General features: G+C 36.1%; 1 pseudogene across 1 annotated transcript in view; it reads left to right on the top strand.

Annotated features, from left to right (window-relative positions):
- Positions 1–13,917, top strand: part of LOC308521606 (small ribosomal subunit protein eS6-like) — a 28,448-nt pseudogene extending 14,531 nt beyond the window's left edge. Inside the window, exon 2 of the transcript in view lies at positions 13,165–13,917. The product of the transcript in view is annotated as a small ribosomal subunit protein eS6-like (transcript). The remainder of the gene's footprint in view (positions 1–13,164) is intronic.
- Positions 13,918–16,815: the final 2,898 nt, after the last annotated feature.

Below are 16,815 nucleotides of genomic sequence, written 5' to 3'. Positions count from 1 at the left end.
AAGAGAGAAAGGAAATAAAGGATGAATGAATGAATATCAGGTCTTTATATCTCTTTAACTATTTTTAAATTTTCTCATGAAAAGAAACCTACAGAGTCTGTACTCATGCCAAGATCCCAGAGAGTCCCACAGCTGGTGATAGCTTTTGTTTTACATGATCCCAGGCTGTTGGGGCTCTTGGGACAACCTTTAAAGTGCCATGTGAATTTGATACATTTCAGGTGAAAGGCTCTGACAGACACAAAGCAAACACACCACAGCCTAATCTCTTTCTCTTCAGGCATCAAGCCTTTATCTGGTTCACTCCACCTAAAGCTTATTGAAACATGGGGTTTGGGGAGTGGATCTCCCCCTTGCAGGTTCTTACCTCACAAAGTGTAAAGAATAAAATTCGAGGACTAAAAGGACTTGTTAGTAAAAAGGTGGGAATTTATTGGAAGCAAATACAAACTCCCAGGTAGGGAGGGGTTCTTGAGGGGGTAACCCACTAAGCCCCTTTTTCTAAGGTTTGTAAGGCTGTAGTTCTTTGTCTCTTCATGCTCCCTTCTAATTGGACCCCTTCCCCATTTTATGACCCTGTGCATTTTATAATTGGTCAGTCTTATATAGAATATCAGCTTCAAAGTCCAAAACCCACATGGTGCCCCCCTCCTTCTCTCCCCCTTATCTTGCAACATTCCTCTATCTCCCCGTGAAAATATGTTCCCCTTATCCTGTGGCACCTTTTCTATTCTCTGTGAATGTATGCCTTCTGGTGGCTCCAAGCCCTCACCTATGCATTCCTCCACCACCATGGACCCTCTTTATTCCTCAGACTCCCTAAACCTGCCTATTTTATCTCTAAAATTCCTTTCATTATCTGATTTAAATTGGCCTTCTCTGTCCTCTCAGAGCAAGAAAAACTCTCTTTCTCTAACTGCTGTGTTTAAAACCCTGAGACAAGAAAAGTTTACCCTCATAGTTAAAAACATCTGAAATGAAAACCTCAAAAGAGGCCAATGTGATTGGCATGGGTATAAGTGTTAATGAGTATAAAAACATAAATGTAACAAAAATATAAGACAGCCGTGTTATTTCTGATCGTGCTAATGTTTTTTTTTTTTGGGGGGGGGTAGCATTTTTAATATCTTTTTTTTTTTTTTTATTTCAGAGAGGAAGGGAGAAGAAGAGAGAGATAGAAACAAAATGTCAATGAGGAGAGAGAATCATTGATTGGCTGCCTCCTGCATACCCCCTACCAGGGATTGAGCCAGAAACCCAGGCATGTGCCCTGAACTGGAATGGAACCATGACCTTTGGGCTCATAGATCTATGCTCAACCACTGAGCCACCCAACTGGGCTAATCCTGAACATTTTTTAAATGTGTACATTCAAGAGTTACTTTTTGTCAGAAAATGTGGATCCCTTTTTCTGGGGTGTTGTGTGCCTTCCAGGACTTCTTTTTGTAGTTCGCTGGCACATCATAGAAGGTGTATTTTACAAAAAAGAAAACAATGTTCATAGAAGTAAAGCAGGCTTCTTATGGCTATACAGTAATACATACAGATACAGTAGCCTTAAGACAGATCTGAAGATCACATGCTTCTCTCGAGATTCTTTTCTGACCTTCCTGTGCCTCTGAAAATATCAGAGTTTGAGTTCAATTGCCCACAGGACTGGAGAAACTGGGGAGGAGGAGAATCCCACAAGTAAATCAGTATTTCGGAGACTCCACAATACATCACAATTACCCGTGTCATTTCTAAAAATACACACCTCCTGGGGATTCTGATTTAGTAGGTAGGGAGTGAGGGCTGAGCCTCCCTATTTTTAAAAGACTCCACAGAAGATTCACATGCAGAAGCGTAATGCATAAATACTAGGCTGTCCACACTCTCTGGAGGCTGTCTGGAGAAGGTCAAGGGCATGGTGTAAGTTCATGTTTGAAAGCCTCTTGTATGGAACCCTGAGTGTGCAGTCGATGTACTCTGAATTGGAAACTCGCACTGAGAGGTAATGGGAAGACAGGTTGATTCAGGGAATAGGCTGTCAACAGGTGATCTGATGCATCCACAGAGACTAAAATTTAAGCATTGGCTTCTCATCTCTCATCTGCAGAATAACTGGAGCTGAGGAGAGTTTATAGCTAGAATTATAAAACATAAATTTAGGATGAAGACTGATAAGATGATAAAGGTATCTTTCTCAAGTGGGAATATTTTTTATGAAAAAAAGTGCTATCCTCAGGTAGTTTTGGTGAGCACTTCTAGAAGTGGAAGTGCTAGTCATCAAGGATATATGGCTATTTTAGAAGGCATTGTTTCGGAAAGAGCAGGGTGATCCCTGAAGGGACATTGCTGAGGGCTGATTTGAAAGGCTATTGAACAAAATGGGGCCTTGGGGATCTTTTTCCAGAATATGCAACTTTAACTAAATTACTTTGTGATGCTTGCAGAATAGTTGGAATTTAATATGCCAACCTCTTGCTAGACAGCTGACATTTTTCTTCAAAATTTGGGTAGAGCTTCATATATAAATTATATAAAAGGTAAACTGGAACCTTAATGCTGCAAGCAGCCTGGCCTATGCTGTGAACCATTATTCAGTAGGTCTTGCAGAAGCTTAGTAGAGAACCAGAGCTGCAGGGGGAATGCTGGCTAGGAGAGATGTAGTTATTTCATTAGTAGAAATGCAGTGAGAGAAACTTACAGCATCTAGGTACAGTTGCACGGAACCAAAGAGGTGAAGGGATTCAGGATGTTAGTCCCTAGGCTTATAAGCAGGTTACTAGAGCTTAGTTGACTTCTGAACTAGACATGCAGTATGGAAAATGATTTAAAATCTTATAAACTCAGCAGCTTTCCTTTTTGGCAAGATACTCACCAAGTCATTTAATGAGGAGCTATTGCTACAGTAACTGGAAGGAGCTACAGCAAAAGCTGGGGATGCAAACTACTTTAGAACTTGGATCAATTTATCCAACTGCCTAATGCAGATTGTGGGACTAGAAAAGGGCTTTGATTTCTCACCCTGTAATTGTGGTTCAGTGCACTCTAGACATTGGTATGATATTTGCATTTGGTCAGTGAGAGATGGGCAGAATCAGAAACAGCCAGTTTATGGGACATAAAAAGCACTAATGGGATGGGTGGACTCCAGCAACATAAGCACTCAGAGAAAGATGAGAGTTGTTCGTGGTATCGGGAGGTAAGAGGAGTCTAAGAGGAAATTCTCAGATATACTTGGCAGATTGGTAATTGCTGTCTCACAAGTATCAGAACAGATATGTATTGCCTTGCTACAGATTTTAGAAGTCTAATTGTCATCCTTCAGATGACTAGAGTATATCAAGTGAATGACTTCAATCCAGAAATTACCCGAGGTGACAATATAAAAATGTATTTATACAAATTAAAGCTTCAATGCCAGAACTATTTAGTGAAGATGTGTACTCACTGAGTAATTTAAATTTTAAATTAAAATATATATCAAAATTTGACATTTAATATGTTTTATTAAATGTGCTGTATATATGTGTGTGTATATATAAATATATATATATACAAAAAATGAATTTTTTTATAATAGAAAAAGGCTCTAAGGTATTATATTTTAATCCAGCTATAAATATATTTAATAATTAAAAATTTACCCCAAAATTTCAATTTTAAGAAAAACTCAATATAACAAGAAAAAATAATTCCCCCATAGCCTCTTTTGCATTATTGGTAACCGTTGTACTACACTGAAAATAATTTTAAAAATCTAAAGCTTTAAAATCTTTTTTTAAGGACATGAACCACTGGTCACTTCTCCCAAGTGGTACCAACTACCACACATAAGTCATCAGATGTTTGTTCTTATCTGTTCCAGCAGATAGAGAGAGCAGACAGATCTTTTCTTAAAATTTGCTGACCCAACTAGCTTAATCAAAAGATTCTTGTTGTTTGTGCTCCCAGTTTTCCTTTGATCCTGTGTGTGATTAATTGAAGCAAATGTATCTGCAGTTACACTAAAGTTTTGATGTCATTTTCTGTATGTTTCGGCATTTGAAGGCAAATAAACATACTTTTAAAATCAATGTTAACTAAACCTAAAACAAAATTTTAAATTGATACTAAAAATTCCAAAATAATATCATGTGCAGGAGTATTTTCAGTTTATTTCATAGTGTCTGAGTATAAGTTGGCGCTTAGTATTGTCTCTGAGAAAAAAAGAACCAAATAAATAAAGGCCTTAACTCATACAATTAACAATTCAAAACTAAACTATAAGTAATGTCATTATGATTTCTATATACATATCTGCACATTGCAGGGATCACCATGAAATATTAGTAAATAAAAAATATTTACAGAAGACAATTTTTACAATATGGATTTTAAAGAGTCTTCCTATAGTTTAAGGAAGAGCCTAGTTAAGATTGTTTTAATAAAGTGGATTTATTTTGTATTGCATTCCCATTTTCCTTTCTGTGAGTGATGGATATATGGATACATAATATATTGATGTCATGTAGAAAATGTCATGTGTTATATGCAATGTGTATAAACTTTCTTGGATATATGATAAGGAGAACTTTAAAAGAAAGAGCAAAGGAAATGAGAAGAGCATCTTGAATGGGTCTGCAGTGGACTTATAAAGACTTTTTCTTATTTATTAGTATTACTAAAGTTTTTTTTGTTTGTTTGTTAGTTTGTTTTTATTGTAGTGGATATTAAGATATGCCTTAAGCCCAGTTGGTGTGCTCAGGGGTTGAGCATAGACCTATGAACTAAGAAGTCGTGGTTCCATTCCTGGTCAGGACACATGCCCGGGTTGCCAGATCAGGCCCCAGTAGTAGGTGTGCAGGAGGCAGCCCATCCATGATTTTCTCTCATTATTGATGTTTCTATCTCTCTCTCCCTCTCTCTTCCTCTCTGAAATCAATTTTAAAAATATTAATAAAAGAAAGATATGCCTTAATTTCATTGTGGGTGGAAATTTAGACTGGCAAGACTCTTTATGTGCCTGAATCTTGGAAAATATATTAGCAGATTAGAAAATACTATCTGATAATGATTGAGTCTCTCATAGAGTGATGACAAATTAAAAACTTTGTATTTATAAAAAGAGAGATGATATGGATATGGACAGCTGTGATATAGAACATAGTTGGATTCTGGGAAATGTAATAAGCAGGAAAAACTGAGGACATACTCTGGACAAGTGGGCAGAACAGGAATATGTCCAAGCCAGTTAGGGCAGATTTCCACCTTTATTTTTTATCTAAATTCTCTCAAACTATTTTTAAAAATACTTGCTCTTCACTTGATCTACAATATAAATTCAGTCTAAGGGTATCAGATACCTCAAATAAGAATATAAGTATTGCATGAGAAATGCTTACACTAAAAAATATAACTTTTATCTGAACTTCAAATTAATTGGTGTCTAGTAGTTTAATAACCAAACACAATTAGAACCAATTTTTAGAGAAATTTATGTATCAATCATCATGAAAGAAAAAATATATTTCAAGTAAATTCTTCTAGAATGGCTTATATTGTGGACGGAGCAGAGATAATAAAGACAAGAATGAAATAAGGAGAGCATCGCTCCCATCCTCCAGGTTGTCAATGTAATCAAACTAATAGGCCCAGTGCCTGAGGTGCTTACTGACAGGCTTAATTAGTCAGAACCCCAAATAACTTGTTACTTCTTGTTGCTCATGTTATTAACGGTAGATCGAAGAGTAGAAATTCTAGCCCAGGCAAACTCATAACATTTATATAGTTAAGACCTTTTCACAGGCTCCTGTCACATTTTTGACAAAGGCTGTCTTAGTGGCCATCTGCTTTTGCTCTCAGTGATGACCTGTGATTGCATCAGATCAATTGCCACCTACTAGATCAATTTATATAAGACCTGTCCTACATATTCATAAAGCAAGGTAATTCTTGTCACATATATGTGAAAGACTGCACCAGAAAATTAATCAGTGTAATGTCAGTGGAGGACCCAATATCTACTCTTTTTTTAAAAAAATCTTAAACAAGTTATTAATTTTTGGTTGTTAAATGGAGGATCTCAAAATTTCTTGAAAACCTGAAGTTTTCAGTTGCTAGAAAATAAATGTGTTTCTGTTACCAGAAACTCTTTTTGCTACAATAAAGGAGTTAGACTGGATGGATGAGAATAAAATCTGATTGAATAAGATAAAGTCAAACAGAAAAATAGATCCTGGGCGCTATAAGAAGCAAAAGTAGTTCAGATGTCTTAACTATGCAGATCATCTTATAAATCCAATGTATATAAGTTTAAAACAAAGCATATTCATTTTCAACTTAATATCATGATCCTTCTGACAATGTTAGCTAAATATTATTTTATGTTTTCAAATTTAATTGTCTGTTTTTGTATATTAAAATTGATTACTACATAGAGTGCTGAGCTATCTTACTACCAAAACAACATAACCAGAATACCCTGCTTCACAACATTGTTATGAAAAAAATTCTCATATATCTATTATCTTTGAGTGTTCTATTGATAGTTCAATAACCTATCTACTCAGAAAGTAAGTTGTTTAGTAGGATATCAGTCCAGAGTGATGCCATCTCTCCCCTACATGATTGGAACAATAAAGAACCAGAATGACTTACTGGAGGCCCAGGGAATAAATATGGCCTCAAATGCCTTTACATTTGTTTCCCATTAGTTGTTCTGGAATAATTTATGTTTGAATTATCTTTTAGAACTTAATTTCAGGAAAATTTCATGTAAGAATCAAAATGTTCATTTTCTTTTAAATAATCAGGATATGTGGTAAGTCCAGGCCAGATTGTAAAATAAAATAAAAAATTCCTGAAGTTGGTAGACTCTACGTGCTGTAGACATGGCTATATGTTGCTGCTTTCTCAGTTGTCTAAGTACTCAGGTCCTCTACCTTGTGTCTAATATGCTGCTGGGTAAACGTGACAAAGTAATGAGGGCTTGTCTCATCTAGTCCCACACAGTGAGAAATTATCCCAAATAGTTTTAAACTTAGAAAAAATAACCAAGATCTGGTGGAAAAACCATGTTTATTTTACAGGAACCTCATTCACACAGAAAAGCAAGCACAAAGGAAAGAAAAAAAACGGAGGAATTAAGTGGGCTTTATAGTCCCATCAGAATAACTTTTAAATAACGATTTAAAATTTGTGGACGCCAATTTTGTGTGTGTGTTTTTAAAATTTTTATCCTTTCTTATGTTGGGGCGGTCATATTTGTGACCCTGCAGAGTACAGTCTCTGTGTGTGAGAACGCCGACGAAGCCCCAGAGGAGGGAGTGTGTGTGGAGAGCAGCTGCCGTGTTTGGACAGGTCCAAGCCTCGGACTACTGCGAGGGCAGGGTCTTCTCCGCAAAGCCACATGCAGGTCCAAGCTTGGAGGGCAAAGCCCTCCGACCACAATGATAGCCAAAGGCTATAGTTGTCAGCTTGACCTTATGGTCTGGTCCGAACCTGTGGTCCCAGGTGGCTAAGCGATATAGGCTGCGGGAGGTGCAGCAAGGAAACAAAGCGTGATCAGGTGCATGTAATTGAGTGGATTCGAAACCACGCACTACTTTGCCTCGTGGAATGTGGCTAAAAAAGTAAAGACTTTGGCTTGCAGGCCTTGGCGCTGCCTCTTCATCAGAGAGGGCAGTGTCCCACCCAGCCCTAGCTTTCTTCTCTTGTCTGTCTTTTCTTAATCCTTCACCGCCCCCTCGCAGGCTCATCAAACCTGGCTGTGCTGGTGCGGCACAAGTGTGTATATGTCTCATCTATTTATTCTGACATAGATAGTTCATATGCTTTCTCATTTCTTATAGTCACACTCAAATATGAGTAGATTAATTGTCACAATGCAGTTATCTATCTTTTTTCAACATTTTCACTATACAAAAAGTGCGCTCTACTGAGACAAATTCAATTAATTAAGTCACTCTTACTTCATATTATACTTTATTCTGTTTAGGCAGTATAACAATTCTGTTGACATTTTACTCATGGATGACCTCTTTTAAAGTTAATTCCTATTCAGTTGCACTCTGTAAGTAAATCAAAAGATGAAGTATAATATGAACAATTTATCTTTTTAAAGAGCCAGAATATCAATGTGAAAGAAAAATAAAACTGACATGAAGTTCACAATGTTATAAAATAAGAAGCATTTAATCTATGATATCTATTTATTTAATAGATTTATGTTAGACATCCATTTCCTGGCAATGCTAAATGTCATAATTTTTTAAAGATTTCCCAAATAAATTTAGATCTTGTTACTGCAAAGCTGAAACAAGATTCTATGTAAGTCACATACAAAAAAATATTATTATTAATAATTGGGTCGGGAGTTTGGCCAAAAAAATGCTAATTTATTTAGTATAAATGCTACCCAACAAAATGATTGGAAAGAACAATTACTGCTGCTAACTTGGTCCCCTTCCTCTTCTCTGTTTTCCTTTCTTTTGCTATAAGTACTATTTTGGCCTGATATTACTGAAATCCATAGTTGCCTGGTTTAAAGGTATTTATTTATTTGTTTATTTACTTATTTATTTATTTTTCTTTGTGTGTGTGTGTGTGTGTGTGTGTGTGTGTGTGCGTGACATTGCTACTAGTAACACTGACCATAGCTCTGGCAAGGCTATGGTCCTCCTTCAGTTACTCACAGTTCCTTCCTTAGTCCATTATACAACCTATCATTCTCTTCTAGCCTGGTGCCAAAAAGGAAACCCTTTTGAGAGAATCTCTTTAAAATGGTCTGCAATAATTCTTCCATTTCTTTGGATTCCACTATTATTGAGGCAGTATAAAGTGATTAAGATCTTAGGTCTGAAGCTGTATTCAAATTTTTTCTCAACCATGTATACATTCTGTAAGTTTAGGCTACATATGTCATTTTTCTGTGCTTCAGTTTCTGGGCAATATGCGGAAATATATAAACACTAGAGGCCCAGTGCACGAATTTGTGCACAGGTGGAGTTTGGCTGGCCTGATCAGGTCCAGACCGGCAGGGAAGAGGGGCCGCGGGAGGTTTAGGGGTGCCGATCAGGGCCCCGATCAGGCCGGTTGGCCGCCTCAGTGTGCGTCATAGCAACCAGTGACCAGTCGTTCTGGTTGTACCTGTGTTCCAGTTACTTGGCTTTTATATATATAGATTGTATAGAAGGAATTGATATTTTTGTGAGGTGATCAGGAAAAGTTAAAGGGTGATATGTAAGTAAAGATCTGAAAAAAAGGTGAGGGAGTGTTACACCTGACTGTCTGTGAGAAGGTGGTCAAGTTGAAGGAAAGAGCATGTGTCAAATTGTTGAGCCTGTTTGGACTGGCAATCAATAGAAATGGAGGTGAGTGTGGCTAGTGTGCAAAATATGGTCAAGAGGGATGAGTTCAGAAAGAAGGTAGAGAATTGAGTATTTATGATTGGCTATCATAAATACTTTGTTTTTGACTGCTGGTATGAGAGAGGATGTCAATGAAGGACTTTGAATTGAATAGAAGTGCAACAAAATCTGACTAAAGTTTTATCTTTTCCTGGGGTTTAGTTCTTCCTTTGCTCTACCACACTGCCTTCTAATTCATTTTCACTGTCCTCATTTTTCTCCAGGAAGCTTCTTTATGATCAGGGCCATTCATTATTCATCTTTGAATCTACAGATTCTAGAAAACTGCCTGGATTAAAATAACTGCTCAATAATTATTTGCTGAAGAAATGTATTGCAAAAGGGAAAATAATTCACTCCTGAATTAGTCAGCTGAGTGTAGCAGAAAGGGCCATGTTCTGAAATTCAGGGGTGTTTTATTTGTTTTTTTTGCTGGTTTTGTTTTTCCTCAGAAACACAAGCTTTGTGACTTTAGAACAGTTCTGTAATTATTGACTCATTCATCAAACCTTTCTGACTTAATTCTATGAACAAAGGATGGCGTCTCCTAAATTATCTGGCTCTTGGTTTTTCTGTTTTTGTGAGGTTTTTTTTACAATGAGAACTGGATTGACCTGTAAAGTCCTATTGGCTTTTAAGATATCTCATTCTAAATTAAGGGTATTGTAACGCTCAAGTAATTTTTGGTTTAACTCGCTCAAATGGACCATATCCCAGGTATGTTTTAATGAAATTGGAGACTAGAAACTACCTCCAAATTATTAAAGCTTTAGGCCTATTGAGAAGTCACAAGTTTTATAAAACTTTAAAATGCTTCCTCCCATTCAGTTGGACATTGCTAATAATCTTGCATCTATTATTCCCTTTGATATTATTATATTGTCTAATTCATAAAACTTAACAAAGCATATTGTACACATAAACCTATTTCTCTTTTTAATATAAAAGAAATTAGAACATATTAAAATATATGCATTGCCGAAACCGGTTTGGCTCAGTGGATGGAGCGTCGGTCTGCGGACTGAAGGGTCCCAGGTTCGATTCCGGTCAGGGGCATGTACCTGGGTTGCGGGCATGTCCCCAGTGGGAGATGTGCAGGAGGCAGCTGATCGATGTTTCTCTCTCATCGATGTTTCTAACTTTCTATCTCTCTCCCTTCCTCTCTGTGGAAAATCAATAAAATATATTTTAAAAAAAAAAAAAAAAAAAAATAAAATAAAATATATGCATTAATGAAGCTGCATAAAAGCAACTCTACTAGTTACCATCAGACATCTTGTAATATGAATTTAGCTACTAATTATTAAAATATGCATTAAATATTCATGTGCCATTAATAATGTATCATAAATACATTATATAAAGGAATGTATGATATATTTATTATGACATTCAGGAGAATTATATTGAGGCTACAGACTAATTTAAAATATTGTCATACACACATTCTGGGCTATTTCATGAAAACAGCCATATATTCTATTAATGAGCTAACTTTAACGTGGCCCCTCTGAAAATTTCCTGTGCTATTTTTAATGCCTTGAGGAAATAAGGTGGGATTTAAACTAAGATCATTTCTCCATAATCATTGCACATTATTGTAGCATGTTAAAATTATACTAAAATTTAGCATTGCCGTATTTGGTGTGGAGGGAAAAAATAAGCTTACAGCATTATTATCTATATTTTCTATATTGCTCATTTGAGAATAAAAAGTCTCCCTGTTATTTTTTAAAAATTTCAATAATGAAAAACGTATCATTTATTTTACTTAGAGAATTGTCTACCATACGCAGTCACCTTGGACAAAAGGGTTTGGTGGTGCCCATGAAGACTCCGTGGCTCTTACTGTGATGCCATGTCACAGTAATGTCCACAATGCTGTTGACTTCATCATCTATTGAAAATAATTTGTTATGGCCCAAGACATGGCCACTTTAGGAAATTTCAAAATTGTAATTAATCCATGCTCATGAGTTAATCTAGGTTATTATATATCTTTGAAAATATTCATTAGTATTCTGGTGACTATATTGCTTAAACATACATATACAGCGCTGCATAACAAAGGAGTCCTTCATTTTGTATATATTAACAATAACAATTTGCTCAACATTTTGACCTTGGCCTTCATGAATTAACAATTTTCCTCATCCTCCTTAATGTATCTTACTCCATTGCTGGTATAATTGGGTGCCCAGCACCTACTTATCGACAACTGATCATTGCTTTGACTCTTAACTGCAGTCAGATGCTTCCAGGGTATGTTCCCTGATCTAGCTCTTCTTGGAAACCCTGAAAAGCTCCCAACTATAGCTAATGTCCGTTTTTAAGCTCCTTCCACATAGTCAAATAATTTTTCATTGTTTTCTGATTTCTTTGTCTCACCTCCAATAGTTGGTGGGACTATTCTTATATATTTATATACATATATTTACATATATATAAACATATATAAATATTTGTAGCATGTCTATCTCAATTGTGGAAAATACACTGCTTTTAATTTTATTTCTATTATTTTACTTATCCATAAGATCATAATATCCTATAAGGCAAAATGTGGTCCCTCAATCAGCTATGTTAACATCACTTGGGGACTTTGTAGGAATGCAAATCCTTAGGCCCAACTCAGAACTATTGAATCAAAAACTCTAGAGTAGGGCCCAAATACCTTAACAAACCATCCACATAATTCCAATGGCACTAATATTTGAGAATCACAGCCATTAGGCTTTTGTGTGATCTAGAAGAAATTTTAAATTTCTTCTTCCAACTGCACTGGGGTTGGCTTTGATTTCTCCTTCTGCATATGCCCTGACTCACATTTGCTTTCCTGCACCAGAGTAATGTTCTCACCTTTAACATCACTGTGAGATTCTTTGCTTCCTGGATTCTTTGCTACCAGCTATTGTCAACAGTGAATGTTCTTCACTATTCTATACAGCCAGTCAAGATGTAGGTGCTTTCCTAGGACCTTATATTAACTCTAGTGTGACAGCTTTCAGTCTTTCTCAGGCAAGGCTCAGAGAGACATTTCTCCTTTATGCACTATCCATTTAAATCCTTAACCCCCAAAGGCAAAGAAAACTGGTCCAAATACGATGTATCTGCCAATGATATTTAATCAATTAGTTGTCTTCAGGAAGGTTATCGTGATTTATCTTCTATTCCACAGAAAATAGTCACCCAGCTATCGACTTACATCAGTCCTGCCAAGTTCACCACATTTTGGGATTGTGCTATTAATTAATACACTAACATAGCTTTATTGACATATGTAAGGATATTTATTTCCATCTCATTTTGATTTCACATTGGCTATTTCACATAATTATTGAAACACATTGGTGACAGAATCATAGCTCTCTTTTGTCTCCACATGAATGAAGATGGCTTTCATAATGTATAATAAATACTAGTTGCCAAAGATGGTTCTACTAAAAATAGGGCTTTGCATTATAAAATACTCCAATGCTATAAAATTATAAGCCATGCCACTCTGAGCATTCCTCATTTTATATTCATCGCATACTGATTTTTAAAACCCTGCCAAGAAATGTCCCCAAAAAAGCAGCTGTTCATTATAACTGAACATGTCCAATTTGACAGCTTGCATCATCACAAGTTCTTAGTTCTTTTTCTTTACATTTAAAATGCATATGTATCTCTATAATTAATTTATTTAATAAGCATAAAGATAGCAAATATTATTTTCACTTTGAGTAGTTTATTTTAAAATACCATTTGAACTGGCCTTTTTTTTTTGTGGTGCCTCTGCATCGGTCAGCTGCTTCAGGATAAAGCTGAGCATCTCTTTCCCAGTCCCTGGCTGTCAGAAACTCATTGAAGTGGATGATGAACACAAACTTCGTACCTTTTATGAGAAGAGTATGGCCACAGAGGTTGCTCCTGAGGCTCTGGGTGAAGAGTGGAAGGGTTATGTGGTTCAAAGCAGTGGTGGAGATGACAAACAAGGTTTCCTCGTGAAGCTGGGTGGATTGACCCATGGCCATGTCTGCCTGCTGCTGAGTAAGGGTCATTCCTGTTATAGGCCAAGGAGGACTAGAGAGAGAGCGTGCAAATCTGTTCGGGGTTGCATTGCGGGTTCCAATCTCAGTGTTCTCAGCTTGGTCATTGTAAAAGAATGGGGAGAAAGAAATTCCTGGTCTCACCACTGCACCTCGTCGCCTGGGGCCCAAAAGAGCTAGCAGATTCCACAAACTTTCACTCCCTCTAAAGAAGATGATGTCTGCCAATATGTTGTGAGAAAACCCTAAACAAAGAAGCTAAAAAACCTTGGACTAAAGCACTCAATATTCAGAGTCTTGTTACTCCATGCATCCTGCCACACAAACACTGGCGTGTTGCTCTGAAGAAACAACATACTAAGAAAAGTGAGGAAGAGGCTGCAGAGTATGCTAAACTTTTGGCTAAGAGAAGGGAGGAGGCCAAAGAAAAACGCCAGGAACAGATTGCCAAGAGACATGGGCTGTCCTCTCTGAGAGTTTCTACATCTATATCCGAGTCCAGTCAAAAATGAGATTTCCTAAGGGTAACAAATAAATAAGAACAAACATAAAAATATATTACTTGAATTAATGCAATTATGTATCTATAGATGTTACTTAAAATATAGCTTAAAATGTTTTATCAAATTTGTTTTTTAAAAAGTTTCTAATATTATAAATGTGTCCAAGTTTTAATGCAATATTTAGTCCAATTGAGTAAATATTTAACAAAAATCAATTTTAAGTATAAATATTACTGAATGATTATGTTATGATTAACGAATTTTTAAAAAAATTATGAGGTAGGAAAATCAAAAGGAGGGATTTTTAGGAACTCATCCAGCAAAAGATACAGAAATTTACTATGACATTTAACTGACTCCATTAGCCCTTCATTTATATGCAATACCTACTTAAGTTTAACCATGTTTGCAGTAAATGACCATTGCTTAATGATTACTTCTTTGAGGTTTTTTTTTGGGTTTTGTTTGTTTGTTTGTTTTTAAGGAAAACTATTCCTGTGAATTTGATATATGTGGAATAAGTTGGTATTGCAATAGTAATAGAAAGATATTTAAAATAAAAAAATATCCTAATAGATACCTCTGTCTCACTGTAAAAGCATACAATTTACAAAGTCCAGAAATCTTTCCTCTTGGGAAATGTTTCTTAAGTTACTTCACAAAATGGATTCATTGTTGCTTTGAGTCCTGAATTATATATTATTTCTAGTCATGTACTCTTTTATAAGGAGAGCTGATACTTGCCCACAAACTAATACAGATGGGCATTGTCAGAAACCAAATTATCATTGTTATGTCTTATTCAATAAGTGGTACAATTTTAATCAGCCTTAGAAAAGTCAGATAGATATCCAGAGAGCAGCTAAATTATAATAAAATGTGTGCAGCGCCATACCTAATCAATCTCAAATGCTCTTTTCAGAGAAATTAAAAGGTTTGGTACTTGGCATATTTTACAGAAATATATGAGAGACAAACTCATTGATTCTGCCTTTTATTCTTTGGGAAACTGGCTTCCAGTAAATTTAACTATTATCCTGCTGAGGTTTTATTTTTCTCTTATATGAACTGGATTGAGTAGTAAACTTTAGAATTAATTTTAATAATTTTAAAGCCACACACACACACACACACACACACACACCAAAATGTTAAAATAATACTCTTACCCACAAAACTATCACCCATGTATATGAAGTCATTTTCATATAATTCAATTCATAATTTTTAAGGATTTATACACTAGAACATTTTATTCTTTTTGCTGTGGGATATACAGATACTCAAAATATAATATTGCTAAGCCTAAAAAGCCTTTGAATTATGGGACAGTAACAGAGAGTGATGTTGCACAAATAATAGCAATTTAAAGTAGAATGTAATATGTATCATATAAAGAAAAAGAGTGTGCTGTTCTGCAGGTTGGGAAAAGAAAACGCAGTTCTCTCAGAAATTTTTTACTTTCATTGAAACACTAACATTTGGATTATTAGAGCAGAGCCGCTCCAATGACAGATGTTAAAGGGCATAGTATCTTTAATGATGGTGTTAAAAAGAAGATTTTTGGAAGCCATTTCCAGATATGCTGTTTCAGTAATTCTGGGCGGGGGCCCAGGAATCCATCATTTATAAAGGGAGTCCCAAAATTCAAGCAAGAAGTGATTTTTATAGAAAACAGAGGTTTATAATTAAAAATTGTAAATTTTTTATTGATTCATAAAGTAGACAGTATAGGGTTATGTATGGAATAGAATATCGGGTAAATGGATTATCATGTTGAGATAGCAAGCACCATTAACTGTTATTGCCTGAGCAGCCATTTTCGAAGAAGAATGGTCCGATGGTGCCTCCAGCCCAAAATCCACACCAAACAGTGACACGTTGTGGATGCATTTGTTTCTCAACAACCAATCGTGGATTTTCTGAACCCCAAATGTGACGATTTTGTCGATTAACCAAGCCATCAAGATGAAAATGAGCCTCATCGCTGAAGATGATTTTGTTCGAAAACTCAGCATCCACTTGTTGTTGTTCCATAATCCATTCAACAAACTCTCTTCGCTGTGCGTGGTCAGTAGGCTTCAGTTCTTGAGTCAATTGAACTTTGTAAGCATGAAGATGCAAATCTTTCGTGAGAATACGCTGTAGAGAGCTTCTCGAAATGTCCAATTCTTTTTTTTTTAAATATATTTTATTGATTTTTACAGAGAGAAAGAGAGAGGGATGGAAAATTAGAAACATTGATGAGAGAGAAACACCGATCAGCTGCCTCCTGCACACCCGCCACTGGGGATGTGCCCGCAACCAAGTACATGCCCTTGACCGGAATCGAACCTGGGACCCTTCAGTCCACAGGCCGATGCTCTATCCACTGAGCCAAACCAGTCAGGGCGAAATGTCCAATTCTTGACCATGGTGCCGAATTGATGTCCCTGGACTCTCAGCAACACTCTCACGAACTGCTTCGATGTTTTGTGTTGAACAACTTGTTAAAGGACCGCCAGAGTGTTTAGGATCACTAATTGATCCAGCCTCCCTAAATTTTTTAATTAATCTCTTCGCAGTTGATGAAGTTAAATCACTATTCCAACCATATTTTGCTTGAAAATTGCGAACTGTAGCTGCCAAACCTTCATTATTTTAAAAATATTGCTCAACAATGAAAATACATTGTTTTTTTTGTGTAGCATTCCATTTTTAATAACCCTGAACTGACAGGTGTCACGCCATCTTTTTTTTTTTTTTCATTGGCAACACTTTACGGCACAAATGGCGTAAAATTAAAATCTTGTGTGAATGTTGGGACACCCTTTAATACGCACCTCAGGTGATTCAGATCTAGCAGCCCTTTGAGATCATAGGAGTTGCTTTAGATTTGACATTAATAGGCTTTTATTTTTTCCTTAA

Source organism: Myotis nattereri (assembly GCF_964212035.1).
Source record: "Myotis nattereri genome assembly, chromosome: 6".
Classification (NCBI taxonomy): domain Eukaryota; kingdom Metazoa; phylum Chordata; class Mammalia; order Chiroptera; family Vespertilionidae; genus Myotis; species Myotis nattereri.
This window is presented reverse-complemented; position numbering and strand designations above follow the sequence as displayed.